This window comes from Phyllobates terribilis, unplaced genomic scaffold (genome assembly GCF_046119375.1).
Source record: "Phyllobates terribilis strain yellow unplaced genomic scaffold, ASM4611937v1 Scaffold_124__1_contigs__length_5142088, whole genome shotgun sequence".
NCBI classification, from domain to species: domain Eukaryota; kingdom Metazoa; phylum Chordata; class Amphibia; order Anura; family Dendrobatidae; genus Phyllobates; species Phyllobates terribilis.
In genome coordinates, this window is record NW_027362884.1 from 3,944,335 (window position 1) to 3,959,374 (window position 15,040).

Here is a 15,040-nt window from a genome sequence, read left to right on the forward strand (position 1 = left end):
TTCATGCACCGTCTCTTTAAAAAAGCCGGCCGGCAATTCAGCATCTGTACCCGACAATTTAGAACAGAAAGAATAGAGCTTCACACATAGATTAGATAGATAGAAACATGTCAGTCACATATATATGAAGTACAGTGATAGTGTTGCTTACTGTACTTGTCATTTAGTGTAAAGGATTTATTTAAAAAAATAATAGTGTTTTCATGCACTGTCTCTTTAAAAAAGCCGGCCAGCAATTCAGCAGCGGTACCCGACAATTTAGAACAGAAAGATAGAGCATCACACATAGATTAGATAGATAGAAACATGTCAGTCACATATATATGAAGTACAGTGATAGTGTTGGTTACTGTACTTGTCATTTAGTATTAAAATAAAGGATTTATTATTAAAAAAATTGGCGTGGGGTTCCCCTTAATTTTAGGCTCTAGCGGAGGTTAAGCAGACGGCTGGGGCAGATGTTTGAAGCCTGGGAAGGGGGTAATACCCACGGAGCTTCCCAGGCTACTAATATCAGCCCCCAGCTGAATACATAGCCTTTACTAGCTATTAAAATGGGGGACCCCCCAAAAAAAATGACGTGGGGTCCCCCCTAATTTAATAGCTAGCAAAGGCTAGGCAGACAGCTGGGGGCTGATATTAATAGCCCAGGAAGGGAGCCATGAATATTGGCCCCCTCCCAGGCTAGAAACACCAGCCGTCAGCCGCCCCAGAAATGGCGCATTCATAGGATGCGCCAATTCTGGCACTTAGCCTCGCTCTTCCACGCTGCCCTGGTGCGGTGGCAGGGGGTAATAGGGTTGGGGTTGATGTCAGCTTATAATGCCAGCTGACATCAAGCCCAGGTTAGTAATGGAGAGGCGTCTATAAGACACCCCCATTACTAACCCCATAGTCAAAGTTAAAAAAAACACAAACACCCAGAATAAAGTCCTTTAATTGAAATAAAGACACAATCCTTTATTGTTCTAAATTAAACCATACTTACCGTCACGCCCATTCCAGCTGAAGCCAACGATCTCCTGCAATAAAAGAAAAATAATAAAGCAACCTCATCCTTACCTTTCCATGGTTCCCACGACAGCTTCAGCTCTGCTACATCGAGATGACAGGCTGGACCGCAGCAGAACGCTGCCATCCAGCCTGTCATCCCGCAGACACTGAGAAGCGCAGGCATGCTTGCGCTGCTCAGCGTCTCTCTGTGACGACATCCAGATGAGCCGAGTTCATGTCCAATGAACTCGGCTCACCTCATGCACGTCACTGACAGCGTGGGAAAATTCTCACGCTGAAGCGGTGAGTGCAGGAGAATTCTCCCACGCTGTCAGTGACGTGCATAAGGTGAGCTCATGTCCAATGAACTCAGCTCACCTCCTGCACGTCACTGACAGCGTGGGAGAATTCTCCTGCACTCAGCGCGAGAATTTTCCCACGCTGTCAGTGACGTGCATGAGGTGAGCCGAGTTCATCGGACATGACCTCGGCTCATCTGGATGCCGTCACAGCGAGACAGTGAGGAGCGCAAGCATGCCTGCGCTTCTCAGTGTCTGCGGGATGACAGACTGGATGGCAGCGTTCTGCTGCGGTCCAGCCTGTCATCTCGATGTAGCAGAGCTGGAGCTGTGGTGGGAACCATGGAAAGGTAAGGATGAGGTTGGTTTATTATTTTTCTTTTATTGCAGGAGATCGTTGGCTTCAGCTGGAATGGGTGTGATGGTAAGTATGGTTTAATTTAGAACAATAAAGAATTGTGTCTTTATTTCAATTAAAGGACTTTATTCTGGGTGTTGTGTTTTTTTTAAATACTTTACTAGAAATTCATGGCGGTCATGTCTAATACTGGCGTGACCCCATGAATTTTGGGCTTGGGGCCAGCTGATAATACCAAGCTGGCCCTAACCCCTTTATTACCCAGTGAGCCACCGCACCAGGGCCCTGGATGAGTTGGGTACAGCGCCAGAAGATGGCGCTTCTATGAACGCGCCATTTTCCGGGGTGGCTGCGGACTGCAATTTGTAGCGGGGGGGGGGCCCAGAAAGCTTGGGCCTCCCTGCGCTGCAGATTCCAGCCCCCAGCTGCCTAGTTGTACCTGGCTGGACACAAAAATAGGGCGAAGCCCCACGTACTTTTTTTTTAATTATTTCATGAAATAATTAAGAAAAAAAGGCCTTCCCTATATTGTTGTGTCCGGCCAGGTACAAATAGGCAGCTGGTGGTTGGGGGCAGCCCGTTCCTGCCTGCTGTACCTGGCTGGACACAAATATAGTGCGAAGCCCCACTTCAATTTTTTTTAATTATTTCATGAAATTCATGAAATAATTAAGAAAAAAAGGGCTTCCCTATATTGTTGTGTCTGGCCAGGTACAAATAGGCAGCTGGTGGATGGGGGCAGCCCGTTCCTGCCTGCTGTACCTGGCTGGACACTAATATAGTGCGAAGCCCCACTTCAATTTTTTTAAATTATTTCATGAAATTCATGAAATAATTAAGAAAAAAAGGGCTTCCCTATATTGTTGTGTCCGGCCAGGTACAAATAGGCAGCTGGTGGATGGGGGCAGCCCGTTCCTGCCTGCTGTACCTGGCTAGAAACTAATATAGTGCGAAGCCCCACTTCAATTTTTTTAAATTATTTCAGGAAATTCATGAAATAATTTAAAAAAAATTGACGTGGGGCTTCGCACTATATTTGTGTCCAGCCAGGTACAGCAGGCAGGAACGGGCTGCCCCCAACCACCAGCTGCCTATTTGTACCTGGCCGGACACAACAATATAGGGAAGCCCTTTTTTTCTTAATTATTTCATGAAATAATTTAAAGAAAATTGACGTGGGGCTTCGCCCTGTTTTTGTGTCCAGCCAGGTACAACTAGGCAGCTGGGGGCTGGAATCCGCAGCGCAGGGAGGCCCAAGCTTTCTGGGCCACCCCCGCTGCAAATTGCAGTCCGCAGCCACCCCGGAAAATGGCGCGTTCATAGAAGCGCCATCTTCTGGCGCTGTACCCAACTCATCCAGGGCCCTGATGCGGTGGCTCACTGGGTAATAAAGGGGTTAGGGCCAGCTTGGCATTATCAGCTGGCCCTAAGCCCGAAATTCATGGGGTCACGCCAATATTAGACATGACCACTATGAATTTCTAGTAAAGTATTTAAAAAAAACACAACACCCAGAAAAAAGTCCTTTAATTGAAATAAACACACAATTCTTTATTGTTCTAAATTAAACCATACTTACCATCACGCCCATTCCAGCTGAAGCCAACGATCTCCTGAAATAAAAGAAAAATAATAAAGCAACATCATCCTTACCTTTCCATGGTTCCCATGACAGCTTCAGCTCTGCTACATCGAGATGACAGGCTGGACCGCAGCAGAACGCTGCCATCCAGCCTGTCATCCCGCAGACACTGAGAAGCGCAGGCTTGCTTGCGCTCCACAGTGTCTCTCTGTGAGGGCATCCAGATGAGCCGAGTTATTGTCCAATGAACTCGGCTCACCTCATGCACGTCACTGACAGCGTGGGAAAATTCTCCTGCACTCAGCGCTTCAGCGTGGGAGAATTCTCACACTGAAGCGCTGAGTGCCGGAGAATTCTCCCACGCTGTCAGTGACGTGCAGGAGGTGAGCTGAGTTCATTGGACATGAGCTCACCTTATGCACGTCACTGACAGCGTGGGAGAATTCTCCTGCACTCACCGCTTCAGCGTGAGAATTTTCCCACGCTGTCAGTGACGTGCATGAGGTGAGCCGAGTCCATTGGACATGAACTCGGCTCATCTGGATGTCGTCACAGAGAGACGCTGAGCAGCGCAAGCAAGCCTCCGCTTCTCAGTGTCTGCGGGATGAGAGGCTGGATGGCAGCGTTCTGCTGCGGTCCAGCCTGTCATCTCGATGTAGCAGAGCTGAAGCTGTCGTGGGAACCATGGAAAGGTAAGGATGAGGTTGCTTTATTATTTTTCTTTTATTGCAGGAGATCGTTGGCTTCAGCTGGAATGGGCGTGACGGTAAGTATGGTTTAATTTAGAACAATAAAGGATTGTGTCTTTATTTCAATTAAAGGACTTTATTCTGGGTGTTTGTGTTTTTTTTAACTTTGACTATGGGGTTAGTAATGGGGGTGTCTTATAGACGCCTCTCCATTACTAACCTGGGCTTGATGTCAGCTGGCATTATAAGCTGACATCAACCCCAACCCTATTACCCCCTGCCACCGCACCAGGGCAGCGTGGAAGAGCGAGGCTAAGTGCCAGAATTGGCGCATCCTATGAATGCGCCATTTCTGGGGCGGCTGGCGGCTGGTGTTTCTAGCCTGGGAGGGGGCCAATATTCATGGCTCCCTTCCTGGGCTATTAATATCAGCCCCCAGCTGTCTGCCTAGCCTTTGCTAGCTATTAAATTAGGGGGGACCCCACGTCATTTTTTTTGGGGGGTCCCCCATTTTAATAGCTAGTAAAGGCTATGTATTCAGCTGGGGGCTGATATTAGTAGCCTGGGAAGCTCCGTGGGTATTACCCCCTTCCCAGGCTTCAAACATCTGCCCCAGCCGTCTGCTTAACCTCCGCTAGAGCCTAAAATTAAGGGGAGCCCCACGCCAATTTTTTTAATAATAAATCCTTTATTTTAATACTAAATGACAAGTACAGTAACCAACACTATCACTGTACTTCATATATATGTGACTGACATGTTTCTATCTATCTAATCTATGTGTGAAGCTCTATTCTGTCTGTTATAAATTGTCGGGTACCGCTGCTGAATTGCCGGCCGGCTTTTTTAAAGAGACGGTGCATGAAAACACTATTATTTTTTTTGATAAATCCTTTACGCTAAATGACAAGTACATTAAGCAGCACTGTCACTGTACTTCATATATATGTGACTGACATGTTTCTATCTATCTAATCTATGTGTGATTCTCTATTCTTTCTATTCTAAATTGTCGGGTACCGCTGTTGAATTGCCGGCCGGCTTTTTTAAAGAGACGGTGCACGAAAACACTATTATTTTTTTTGATAAATCCTTTACGCTAAATGACAAGTACAGTAAGCAGCACTTTCACTGTACTTCGTATATATGTGGCTGACATGTTTATATCTATCTAATCTATGTGTGAAGCTCTATTCTTTCGGTTCTAAATTGTCGGGTACCGGTGTATGCCGCTGCTGAATTGCCGGCTTTTCATGTTTCACTGTTGGCACTGTTCCCATCGATTTGGGCAATCACTGTAATGCCACAACCACCATGGCTGTGGCATTACAGTGAGTGGCAGACAATCCCTGCATGATTGGTGCTCTAAATAGCGCCAGACATGCAGGACACGCTTTTGGTGCACGAACAGTTATCGAACATAACCTCGAACAGCCGAATTTTTTGCAAATCGTTCGGGTTCGTCGAACAACTCGAACACCGCCCAAAACAGCTCGAATTTGAGATTGGCGAACAGTTCTAGTCGAACACCGCTCATCTCTAATTACAAGCTCATTTTGGTTCAACTTCAGCAACTGTGCATTGCATTGCCATGTAATGTGATGCAATGCTATCTTTCTAGCTCTCCCTTTTTACTTCCTTTTGGATAAACAGACATATTAGGCAAGCATTTTGGAGCTTTCACCTAAATAACTACAGGTGGTGAGATAAGCTGCACAATATAATTGACCTTTCAGTATATTGTTGCACACACACCATCTATTTAGCAAATGCCCTTGTTATCAACAGCAGCCTTTTAAACTCACCTGAGCTAACAGGTATGTGCGCTGGTTACTCTGCTGCGCTTAAAATTTCTTTTTTGGTTTGCTACAATGCCTTTTCTGAAACGTTGTCTCCTTCTGCTGGAACACTGACTTCTTTCATTTAATGCCTGCAGACTATAAAAGAGAACCCAACCCAAAAAGTTTGGTTGATTAGTCTGTGGCATTCTGTTAAACTGTTGCTTATGGCGGTCTCTGTGAGCTTCTCAGCGACATTCAGCCAGCCAGGTATCCTGCCTGCAGTAGATGGAATGTGGCAATGGAACGCTGGCTGCGCGTGTCATAATAGGCTCTGAGCCTTTATATACCTGTGCACAGCAGCAGCCACCTTCAGTCTGCTGCTGGACAGCCAGCAGCAGCAGCAGCAGGAGAGGTATGTAATCAGGAGCCCTCCTGCTAAGGGTAGACAGCTGCTCGTTCCACCCCACCCCCCGCCTTAATTGGTTCTCCTCCCTTCCAACGGTGTTGAGGCGGGTGGGAACAGCAGGGGGTGAAGGTGCTGTGTTTAAAGAGGTGGAGTTATGCAGATCTAAAACGCGTGGATTGCAGCAGCAGCAAGCCGAAAAGTGCAGGCATGTAAGGGATCTAGAGGTTGACAACATGTCTTCTTAACGGGAGTCCAGGAGCTCATCTCCACAAATGGACTTTTCAGGATCCTTGGGTGGCTCCGTAGTTTGAAACCAATTCTGGTTATCGCTTCTCGGCCTTTTGGCTAAGATCAAGTGTAGTATCTGTTCTTATCAGTTTAATATCTGATACGTCCCCTATCTGGGGACCATATATTAAATGGATTTTTAGAACAGGGAGATGGAAAAAGAGCTTGCTCTGTCCACTCCACGCATTGACCTGGTATTGCTGTATCTCCAGGACCGGTGCACCCCTTCTTTAATGCAGTTTCTAAAATCAGAAAGAATTGAATTCAATGTTTTTTGTTCATTTTGCTTGTTTGTCGGATTTTGGGATGGACTCTTTGGCTTTGCTTTTCTTCTCCTCATTGGATTTTTCATGTTCAAAGTTGCAGAAGCCAGATTACAAGCTCATTTTGGTTCAACTTCAGCAACTGTGCATTGCATTGCCATGTAATGTGATGCAATGCTATCTTTCTAGCTCTCCCTTTTTACTTCCTTTTGGATAAACAGACATATTAGGCAAGCATTTTGGAGCTTTCACCTAAATAACTACAGGTGGTGAGATAAGCTGCACAATATAATTGACCTTTCAGTATATTGTTGCACACACACCATCTATTTAGCAAATGCCCTTGTTATCAACAGCAGCTTTTTAAACTCACCTGAGCTAACAGGTATGTGCGCTGGTTACTCTGCTGCGCTTAAAATTTCTTTTTTGGTTTGCTACAATGCCTTTTCTGAAACGTTGTCTCCTTCTGCTGGAACACTGACTTCTTTCATTTAATGCCTGCAGACTATAAAAGAGAACCCAACCCAAAAAGTTTGGTTGATTAGTCTGTGGCATTCTGTTAAACTGTTGCTTATGGCGGTCTCTGTGAGCTTCTCAGCGACATTCAGCCAGCCAGGTATCCTGCCTGCAGTAGATGGAATGTGGCAATGGAACGCTGGCTGCGCGTGTCATAATAGGCTCTGAGCCTTTATATACCTGTGCACAGCAGCAGCCACCTTCAGTCTGCTGCTGGACAGCCAGCAGCAGCAGCAGCAGGAGAGGTATGTAATCAGGAGCCCTCCTGCTAAGGGTAGACAGCTGCTCGTTCCACCCCACCCCCCGCCTTAATTGGTTCTCCTCCCTTCCAACGGTGTTGAGGCGGGTGGGAACAGCAGGGGGTGAAGGTGCTGTGTTTAAAGAGGTGGAGTTATGCAGATCTAAAATGCGTGGATTGCAGCAGCAGCAAGCCGAAAAGTGCAGGCATGTAAGGGATCTAGAGGTTGACAACATGTCTTCTTAACGGGAGTCCAGGAGCTCATCTCCACAAATGGACTTTTCAGGATCCTTGGGTGGCTCCGTAGTTTGAAACCAATTCTGGTTATCGCTTCTCGGCCTTTTGGCTAAGATCAAGTGTAGTATCTGTTCTTATCAGTTTAATATCTGATACGTCCCCTATCTGGGGACCATATATTAAATGGATTTTTAGAACAGGGAGATGGAAAAAGAGCTTGCTCTGTCCACTCCACGCATTGACCTGGTATTGCAGTATCTCCAGGACCGGTGCACCCCTTCTTTAATGCAGTTTCTAAAATCAGAAAGAATTGAATTCAATGTTTTTTGTTCATTTTGCTTGTTTGTCGGATTTTGGGATGGACTCTTTGGCTTTGCTTTTCTTCTCCTCATTGGATTTTTCATGTTCAAAGTTGCAGAAGCCAGATTACAAGCTCATTTTGGTTCAACTTCAGCAACTGTGCATTGCATTGCCATGTAATGTGATGCAATGCTATCTTTCTAGCTCTCCCTTTTTACTTCCTTTTGGATAAACAGACATATTAGGCAAGCATTTTGGAGCTTTCACCTAAATAATTACAGGTGGTGAGATAAGCTGCACAATATAATTGACCTTTCAGTATATTGTTGCACACACACCATCTATTTAGCAAATGCCCTTGTTATCAACAGCAGCCTTTTAAACTCACCTGAGCTAACAGGTATGTGCGCTGGTTACTCTGCTGCGCTTAAAATTTCTTTTTTGGTTTGCTACAATGCCTTTTCTGAAACGTTGTCTCCTTCTGCTGGAACACTGACTTCTTTCATTTAATGCCTGCAGACTATAAAAGAGAACCCAACCCAAAAAGTTTGGTTGATTAGTCTGTGGCATTCTGTTAAACTGTTGCTTATGGCGGTCTCTGTGAGCTGCTCAGCGACATTCAGCCAGCCAGGTATCCTGCCTGCAGTAGATGGAATGTGGTAATGGAACGCTGGCTGCGCGTGTCATAATAGGCTCTGAGCCTTTATATACCTGTGCACAGCAGCAGCCACCTTCAGTCTGCTGCTGGACAGCCAGCAGCAGCAGCAGCAGGAGAGGTATGTAATCAGGAGCCCTCCTGCTAAGGGTAGACAGCTGCTCGTTCCACCCCACCCCCCGCCTTAATTGGTTCTCCTCCCTTCCAACGGTGTTGAGGCGGGTGGGAACAGCAGGGGGTGAAGGTGCTGTGTTTAAAGAGGTGGAGTTATGCAGATCTAAAACGCGTGGATTGCAGCAGCAGCAAGCCGAAAAGTGCAGGCATGTAAGGGATCTAGAGGTTGACAACATGTCTTCTTAACGGGAGTCCAGGAGCTCATCTCCACAAATGGACTTTTCAGGATCCTTGGGTGGCTCCATAGTTTAAAACCAATTCTGGTTATCGCTTCTCGGCCTTTTGGCTAAGATCAAGTGTAGTATCTGTTCTTATCAGTTTAATATCTGATACGTCCCCTATCTGGGGACCATATATTAAATGGATTTTTAGAACAGGGAGATGGAAAAAGAGCTTGCTCTGTCCACTCCACGCATTGACCTGGTATTGCAGTATCTCCAGGACCGGTGCACCCCTTCTTTAATGCAGTTTCTAAAATCAGAAAGAATTGAATTCAATGTTTTTTGTTCATTTTGCTTGTTTGTCGGATTTTGGGATGGACTCTTTGGCTTTGCTTTTCTTCTCCTCATTGGATTTTTCATGTTCAAAGTTGCAGAAGCCAGATTACAAGCTCATTTTGGTTCAACTTCAGCAACTGTGCATTGCATTGCCATGTAATGTGATGCAATGCTATCTTTCTAGCTCTCCCTTTTTACTTCCTTTTGGATAAACAGACATATTAGGCAAGCATTTTGGAGCTTTCACCTAAATAACTACAGGTGGTGAGATAAGCTGCACAATATAATTGACCTTTCAGTATATTGTTGCACACACACCATCTATTTAGCAAATGCCCTTGTTATCAACAGCAGCCTTTTAAACTCACCTGAGCTAACAGGTATGTGCGCTGGTTACTCTGCTGCGCTTAAAATTTCTTTTTTGGTTTGCTACAATGCCTTTTCTGAAACGTTGTCTCCTTCTGCTGGAACACTGACTTCTTTCATTTAATGCCTGCAGACTATAAAAGAGAACCCAACCCAAAAAGTTTGGTTGATTAGTCTGTGGCATTCTGTTAAACTGTTGCTTATGGCGGTCTCTGTGAGCTTCTCAGCGACATTCAGCCAGCCAGGTATCCTGCCTGCAGTAGATGGAATGTGGCAATGGAACGCTGGCTGCGCGTGTCATAATAGGCTCTGAGCCTTTATATACCTGTGCACAGCAGCAGCCACCTTCAGTCTGCTGCTGGACAGCCAGCAGCAGCAGCAGCAGGAGAGGTATGTAATCAGGAGCCCTCCTGCTAAGGGTAGACAGCTGCTCGTTCCACCCCACCCCCCGCCTTAATTGGTTCTCCTCCCTTCCAACGGTGTTGAGGCGGGTGGGAACAGCAGGGGGTGAAGGTGCTGTGTTTAAAGAGGTGGAGTTATGCAGATCTAAAATGCGTGGATTGCAGCAGCAGCAAGCCGAAAAGTGCAGGCATGTAAGGGATCTAGAGGTTGACAACATGTCTTCTTAACGGGAGTCCAGGAGCTCATCTCCACAAATGGACTTTTCAGGATCCTTGGGTGGCTCCGTAGTTTGAAACCAATTCTGGTTATCGCTTCTCGGCCTTTTGGCTAAGATCAAGTGTAGTATCTGTTCTTATCAGTTTAATATCTGATATGTCCCCTATCTGGGGACCATATATTAAATGGATTTTTAGAACAGGGAGATGGAAAAAGAGCTTGCTCTGTCCACTCCACGCATTGACCTGGTATTGCAGTATCTCCAGGACCGGTGCACCCCTTCTTTAATGCAGTTTCTAAAATCAGAAAGAATTGAATTCAATGTTTTTTGTTCATTTTGCTTGTTTGTCGGATTTTGGGATGGACTCTTTGGCTTTGCTTTTCTTCTCCTCATTGGATTTTTCATGTTCAAAGTTGCAGAAGCCAGATTACAAGCTCATTTTGGTTCAACTTCAGCAACTGTGCATTGCATTGCCATGTAATGTGATGCAATGCTATCTTTCTAGCTCTCCCTTTTTACTTCCTTTTGGATAAACAGACATATTAGGCAAGCATTTTGGAGCTTTCACCTAAATAACTACAGGTGGTGAGATAAGCTGCACAATATAATTGACCTTTCAGTATATTGTTGCACACACACCATCTATTTAGCAAATGCCCTTGTTATCAACAGCAGCCTTTTAAACTCACCTGAGCTAACAGGTATGTGCGCTGGTTACTCTGCTGCGCTTAAAATTTCTTTTTTGGTTTGCTACAATGCCTTTTCTGAAACGTTGTCTCCTTCTGCTGGAACACTGACTTCTTTCATTTAATGCCTGCAGACTATAAAAGAGAACCCAACCCAAAAAGTTTGGTTGATTAGTCTGTGGCATTCTGTTAAACTGTTGCTTATGGCGGTCTCTGTGAGCTTCTCAGCGACATTCAGCCAGCCAGGTATCCTGCCTGCAGTAGATGGAATGTGGTAATGGAACGCTGGCTGCGCGTGTCATAATAGGCTCTGAGCCTTTATATACCTGTGCACAGCAGCAGCCACCTTCAGTCTGCTGCTGGACAGCCAGCAGCAGCAGCAGCAGGAGAGGTATGTAATCAGGAGCCCTCCTGCTAAGGGTAGACAGCTGCTCGTTCCACCCCACCCCCCGCCTTAATTGGTTCTCCTCCCTTCCAACGGTGTTGAGGCGGGTGGGAACAGCAGGGGGTGAAGGTGCTGTGTTTAAAGAGGTGGAGTTATGCAGATCTAAAACGCGTGGATTGCAGCAGCAGCAAGCCGAAAAGTGCAGGCATGTAAGGGATCTAGAGGTTGACAACATGTCTTCTTAACGGGAGTCCAGGAGCTCATCTCCACAAATGGACTTTTCAGGATCCTTGGGTGGCTCCGTAGTTTGAAACCAATTCTGGTTATCGCTTCTCGGCCTTTTGGCTAAGATCAAGTGTAGTATCTGTTCTTATCAGTTTAATATCTGATACGTCCCCTATCTGGGGACCATATATTAAATGGATTTTTAGAACAGGGAGATGGAAAAAGAGCTTGCTCTGTCCACTCCACGCATTGACCTGGTATTGCAGTATCTCCAGGACCGGTGCACCCCTTCTTTAATGCAGTTTCTAAAATCAGAAAGAATTGAATTCAATGTTTTTTGTTCATTTTGCTTGTTTGTCGGATTTTGGGATGGACTCTTTGGCTTTGCTTTTCTTCTCCTCATTGGATTTTTCATGTTCAAAGTTGCAGAAGCCAGATTACAAGCTCATTTTGGTTCAACTTCAGCAACTGTGCATTGCATTGCCATGTAATGTGATGCAATGCTATCTTTCTAGCTCTCCCTTTTTACTTCCTTTTGGATAAACAGACATATTAGGCAAGCATTTTGGAGCTTTCACCTAAATAACTACAGGTGGTGAGATAAGCTGCACAATATAATTGACCTTTCAGTATATTGTTGCACACACACCATCTATTTAGCAAATGCCCTTGTTATCAACAGCAGCCTTTTAAACTCACCTGAGCTAACAGGTATGTGCGCTGGTTACTCTGCTGCGCTTAAAATTTCTTTTTTGGTTTGCTACAATGCCTTTTCTGAAACGTTGTCTCCTTCTGCTGGAACACTGACTTCTTTCATTTAATGCCTGCAGACTATAAAAGAGAACCCAACCCAAAAAGTTTGGTTGATTAGTCTGTGGCATTCTGTTAAACTGTTGCTTATGGCGGTCTCTGTGAGCTTCTCAGCGACATTCAGCCAGCCAGGTATCCTGCCTGCAGTAGATGGAATGTGGCAATGGAACGCTGGCTGCGCGTGTCATAATAGGCTCTGAGCCTTTATATACCTGTGCACAGCAGCAGCCACCTTCAGTCTGCTGCTGGACAGCCAGCAGCAGCAGCAGCAGGAGAGGTATGTAATCAGGAGCCCTCCTGCTAAGGGTAGACAGCTGCTCGTTCCACCCCACCCCCCCGCCTTAATTGGTTCTCCTCCCTTCCAACGGTGTTGAGGCGGGTGGGAACAGCAGGGGGTGAAGGTGCTGTGTTTAAAGAGGTGGAGTTATGCAGATCTAAAACGCGTGGATTGCAGCAGCAGCAAGCCGAAAAGTGCAGGCATGTAAGGGATCTAGAGGTTGACAACATGTCTTCTTAACGGGAGTCCAGGAGCTCATCTCCACAAATGGACTTTTCAGGATCCTTGGGTGGCTCCGTAGTTTGAAACCAATTCTGGTTATCGCTTCTCGGCCTTTTGGCTAAGATCAAGTGTAGTATCTGTTCTTATCAGTTTAATATCTGATACGTCCCCTATCTGGGGACCATATATTAAATGGATTTTTAGAACAGGGAGATGGAAAAAGAGCTTGCTCTGTCCACTCCACGCATTGACCTGGTATTGCAGTATCTCCAGGACCGGTGCACCCCTTCTTTAATGCAGTTTCTAAAATCAGAAAGAATTGAATTCAATGTTTTTTGTTCATTTTGCTTGTTTGTCGGATTTTGGGATGGACTCTTTGGCTTTGCTTTTCTTCTCCTCATTGGATTTTTCATGTTCAAAGTTGCAGAAGCCAGATTACAAGCTCATTTTGGTTCAACTTCAGCAACTGTGCATTGCATTGCCATGTAATGTGATGCAATGCTATCTTTCTAGCTCTCCCTTTTTACTTCCTTTTGGATAAACAGACATATTAGGCAAGCATTTTGGAGCTTTCACCTAAATAACTACAGGTGGTGAGATAAGCTGCACAATATAATTGACCTTTCAGTATATTGTTGCACACACACCATCTATTTAGCAAATGCCCTTGTTATCAACAGCAGCCTTTTAAACTCACCTGAGCTAACAGGTATGTGCGCTGGTTACTCTGCTGCGCTTAAAATTTCTTTTTTGGTTTGCTACAATGCCTTTTCTGAAACGTTGTCTCCTTCTGCTGGAACACTGACTTCTTTCATTTAATGCCTGCAGACTATAAAAGAGAACCCAACCCAAAAAGTTTGGTTGATTAGTCTGTGGCATTCTGTTAAACTGTTGCTTATGGCGGTCTCTGTGAGCTTCTCAGCGACATTCAGCCAGCCAGGTATCCTGCCTGCAGTAGATGGAATGTGGCAATGGAACGCTGGCTGCGCGTGTCATAATAGGCTCTGAGCCTTTATATACCTGTGCACAGCAGCAGCCACCTTCAGTCTGCTGCTGGACAGCCAGCAGCAGCAGCAGCAGGAGAGGTATGTAATCAGGAGCCCTCCTGCTAAGGGTAGACAGCTGCTCGTTCCACCCCACCCCCCGCCTTAATTGGTTCTCCTCCCTTCCAACGGTGTTGAGGCAGGTGGGAACAGCAGGGGGTGAAGGTGCTGTGTTTAAAGAGGTGGAGTTATGCAGATCTAAAACGCGTGGATTGCAGCAGCAGCAAGCCGAAAAGTGCAGGCATGTAAGGGATCTAGAGGTTGACAACATGTCTTCTTAACGGGAGTCCAGGAGCTCATCTCCACAAATGGACTTTTCAGGATCCTTGGGTGGCTCCGTAGTTTGAAACCAATTCTGGTTATCGCTTCTCGGCCTTTTGGCAAGATCAGTGGTGGTTTTCTGCTGCTGGTGTTGTTTGGAGGGCAGTTGTGACTGGGGTTCCCCCTTGTGGGGCCCTAGTGTGCGATTGAGCGGCGATTGTGTTTATCTGCTGTAAAAATGGTGGAGAAAACACGTGGATTAGAGGACTCGGTCCGTCTGAAGGTGGCTGCAGGTCATGAAGGAGAAATCGGTTTGGACCAAGTTTGCGTTGATGTCTTGAAGAACATTAATGGCTTGAAGGTAACGGATGTATTGGCACTGCAGGATTTTCAGAAACAAGGAATTTATGATATCACTTTTGTTTCTTTGAGTATTTGCCAGAGAGTCTACATGGAGTTGGTACGAATGAAGGAAGAAAAGGAATTGAAATGCCTAGAGTTTATTGCACTGGAACCTCTGTTCCAGCAGACATATAAGTATGTGGTTGTGCACATGTATAACCCTAAAGTTCCGGATGAGACTGTTTCCAATTTTTTAGCTCGGTATTGTAGTGAGGTTAAATTTTTGGGAAGAATGAAGAACAAATACAATTATCTAAATGGCAAGAGGAGATATGTTGTAAAACTGAGACCGGATGATAGAGCTATTGGGGGTGCCAAGAGCATTCCTGCACAGTTTTCTATCGGAGGAGAAAGGGGATTTTGTTTTTATAATGGACAGATGGAATATTGTAGGAAGTGTCATGAGTTTGGACATGTTCAGAAAGATTGTCCAGTGCAAGGTGATGTTTGTAGAGGTTGTGGGAAATC

The 15,040-nt window shown here is 45.6% G+C and overlaps 6 non-coding genes across 6 annotated transcripts; all 6 read left to right on the top strand.

Annotated features, from left to right (window-relative positions):
• Positions 1-6,433: 6,433 nt before the first annotated feature.
• LOC141203802 (U2 spliceosomal RNA) lies at positions 6,434-6,624 on the top strand. The gene has a single exon (XR_012274827.1). It is a non-coding gene; the product is annotated as a U2 spliceosomal RNA (small nuclear RNA).
• Positions 6,625-7,739: 1,115 nt separating this feature from the next.
• LOC141203577 (U2 spliceosomal RNA) lies at positions 7,740-7,930 on the top strand. The gene has a single exon (XR_012274613.1). It is a non-coding gene; the product is annotated as a U2 spliceosomal RNA (small nuclear RNA).
• Positions 7,931-9,045: 1,115 nt separating this feature from the next.
• On the top strand, positions 9,046-9,236 carry LOC141203579 (U2 spliceosomal RNA). Its single transcript, XR_012274615.1, has one exon. It is a non-coding gene; the product is annotated as a U2 spliceosomal RNA (small nuclear RNA).
• A 1,115-nt stretch (positions 9,237-10,351) lies between these two features.
• LOC141203216 (U2 spliceosomal RNA) lies at positions 10,352-10,542 on the top strand. The gene has a single exon (XR_012274345.1). It is a non-coding gene; the product is annotated as a U2 spliceosomal RNA (small nuclear RNA).
• A 1,115-nt stretch (positions 10,543-11,657) lies between these two features.
• Positions 11,658-11,848, top strand: LOC141203580 (U2 spliceosomal RNA). The gene has a single exon (XR_012274616.1). It is a non-coding gene; the product is annotated as a U2 spliceosomal RNA (small nuclear RNA).
• A 1,116-nt stretch (positions 11,849-12,964) lies between these two features.
• Positions 12,965-13,155, top strand: LOC141203581 (U2 spliceosomal RNA). The gene has a single exon (XR_012274617.1). It is a non-coding gene; the product is annotated as a U2 spliceosomal RNA (small nuclear RNA).
• Positions 13,156-15,040: the final 1,885 nt, after the last annotated feature.